The following is a 3,306-nucleotide window of genomic DNA, read 5'->3' as shown; positions in this document are numbered from 1 at the left end:
GTTATTTTTCCTAGACAGCTGTGAGATTAAATGGGAACAAACAAAGACTTTTGCTTGAGTCTAACCCTAGTAATCTAAAAAATGCCTAAATCCTGAAACTATGTTCAAACTATGATTACAAATTTGAGTGGTGCAATCCATAAATTCCTTTTAAAGCTCTTATTGTATGTGAGCAAGTGTCTCATTTGAGACTATTTTTATTCTCTTAAAGGAGTCATATGATGCTTTTTTAAAGATCATTATTTTGTGTATTTGGTGTAACAGAATATGTTGACATTTTTCAAATAATGTACATTATTGTAGGTCCTCTATGCCCCGCCTCTCTCAAACGCTTCGTTTTCTACAAAGTCCCTCCTTCCGACAAGCGCAGTCTGCTCTGATTGGCCAACTGACCCATTGCTTTGTGATTGGCCGAACACCACAAGCACTCGTCGGAAATGTAACGCCCCTTACCATAATCGGGTGTGTGTTCACTGCTGTGTGTGTGCACTTTGGATGGGTAAATGCAGAGCACTAATTCCTAGTATGGGTCACCATACTTGGCCACATGTCATGTCACTTCAGTTCATGTGTCTCGCTCGCTCTCTCTCTCTCTCTCGCGCTCTCTCGCGCTCTCTCTCACTCGCACACACACACACACACACACACACACGTGCACACACACACACACACACACACGATGAGCAAAACTCCGCATTTGAACAGTCAATAGCAAATACTTTTATATACAAAAACTAATAACAAAACAGTAGCTGATTCAGAAGCGGCATTATGCTAATATTTCCACATAGTGAGGTAGATATGTGGGGGCGTGTTAGAACGAGCCGTTTTAGGGGGGCATGGCAGAGTCTTAACTTTTATAAAGAATATCTCTTTGGTTTTGAGACTTTAGTCTTTGCAACTTCAGGGATCTTATCTATGCACAATCAGCTTGTAACACTCCAAAGAGAAAGGAAAACTTGAAATCGCATCATATGACCCCTTTAAAAATTTCTGGAGAAATTGACACTTGACACTTAAATAACCGAGGTCTCTATCTCCTGAGCTATGAAAGGGCAAACTCTGAACAATCAAATTTTCCTCGGGGTGGCCATAAAAGCATCAAGTTTGATCTCAAGGCGGGGATGAAGGGAGGTTTTGTGTATCCAGCATTGGCAGAGTTAATGCGAAGGGTTAATTCGGGTCCGGCTTTCATTATTTGGACAGTTTTATTGCAGTTGTCTGCACAGCTTCCTGTATAGTCCCTGCACAGCTGACATTGGGCAGTCAGAGACAGAGATAATCGGACTCAAGAGTTTACTGGTAAGAAAATGCTTTGCATATGAGGATCCGTGTATGTGTATGTGTGTGTGTGTGTGTGTGTGTGTGTGTGTGTGTGTATACTCTGCTGTTCTTGTTTGAACTGGGAGATTCCCTCAGGGCCAGAACAGGTCACAGCTGTACAGAACAGTGTTGTTGAGACATAAGAAGTGTGAGTGTGTGTGCGTGTGTAAGTTCACTGTGTTTGTGTTAAGACAGCTGATGCATGAAATGGAACTCAGGTAAGCGCGGGGGCCCGCGGCTGTCTCGTGTCTTTCACTGAGTGATTTTACTCTGGCGCATTGATTTTGTTTCTCACAAGCTCACAGCAGGCAGAAAGAATCAGCTGACCGACAGAGGCCTGACGTTTGACAGCTTAACCCCTCAGAAAGACAACATGCAGAGAGTGTTACATTACATAGACCAGCAGACACATAAACAAACCAGCAGAGTGAATTTTTGAGTTAATAGATTTTAATTCATTTTAAGTCCCCCAAATTAGTTTCTTTTCTATTTAAATATATTTAATAAATTGTTACTTATTGTTATGTATGTATATATGTATGTATTTATTTTTATTATTATGTAATATAATATAATAATAATATTCAATAGGTTTCAATTCAATTCTATAGGTTTTTAAATGTATGTATATATATATATATAGTCATTTATTATATAATTTGCTTAATTTTTATTTAATTATTTATCATATTATTTATTTTAAGTTGCACAATTGTTGAAAATAAAACATTTTTGAGTCAAATACCTTTGAATACAAAGTTCGCTTAAAACTATTTGTTTATTTTATATTTTATTATTATGCATTTTTATTATAATATAATATACAAATGTATCATATAAAATATTCCATTAATTATTTAGTTTTTAGTCATTGTTTTTAGCTTTATCTTTTGTTTTTCATTTAAATGTTAAGTTTTGAAATTTTGTTGTATGCATTTGTCATTTTTATTTCATTTCTTTATTTTTTTAAATGTGTGTAAGTCGTATTTATAAAGTTTTAGCTTTTAGTTTTGGATCTGTTTTTAGTTGTTTTAATACTACAATTGATTTCTTCTGTTGTCCTCATTTGTAAGTCGCTTTGGATAAAAGCGTCTGATAAATGACTAAATAAATAAATAAAAATAAATAAAATAGTAATTTCATATTTTTTATTTTTGATCATTTATTTGCACAATTGCTTAAGGTAAAAAAAAAAAGATACAAAGAAAAGTTTCATCTAATTCTATCTATCTTTTGCTAAATTTAAGAGCTACATCCACTGGTAAAATGAGGACACAAGCCCCATTCAGAGCCCATAAGTGAGACCTGCAGCTTGTGTCAGCCAGCTGAGCATTCTGGGAACTCTGAATAATAAGTGTTTAGTCCTGATCAATGGGAGCCACCGCGCTGTTAGTGGCAAAATCAATACAGTTTTCTTTGCTATTACAATGGGCTGTCTTGTTGCAAATGAGCTCTGAAACAGAGTTGTCTGGAAGAGATGTCGAAGCAGAGCAACCTGCAAAGTTCAGAGTAATAAAGAGGTCAACAGCTTCCATTACTGCTGCCGTCTGCACCGAGAACAGTCATTATATTCACTGTTTGCTGCTCTTTGTGTTTCCTTGTTCCAGGAAATGAAGGTTGAAAGAACAATATGACCAACAAACATTAAAATCAACACAAATTGCTGTTTGCAACCATTTTACTCCTGCAATTTAACATACTACCGTTCAAAGGCTTGGGGTTTGTTTTTCATGTTTTTGAAGGTCTCTTATGCTCACCAAGGCTGCATTTATTTAATTAAAAGTAAAGTATTGAAATTAAATTATTTAGGACTTGCACGTTTTGATTTGGTAAATAATAATATATCATGGTATATTGGTTAATATTTTTTTCTTGCATGCACAACCTTCAGTCAGCAGAAAAGAAAAGAAAAAGTTTCAGACTGCATTTTGATAACGAAAACTTTCTTGTGCACTGATGAATCATGTGCATTAAAACTAGACA

Source organism: Sinocyclocheilus grahami, unplaced genomic scaffold (assembly GCF_001515645.1).
Source record: "Sinocyclocheilus grahami isolate Dianchi unplaced genomic scaffold, SAMN03320097.WGS_v1.1 scaffold53.1, whole genome shotgun sequence".
Classification (NCBI taxonomy): domain Eukaryota; kingdom Metazoa; phylum Chordata; class Actinopteri; order Cypriniformes; family Cyprinidae; genus Sinocyclocheilus; species Sinocyclocheilus grahami.
This window is presented reverse-complemented; position numbering follows the sequence as displayed.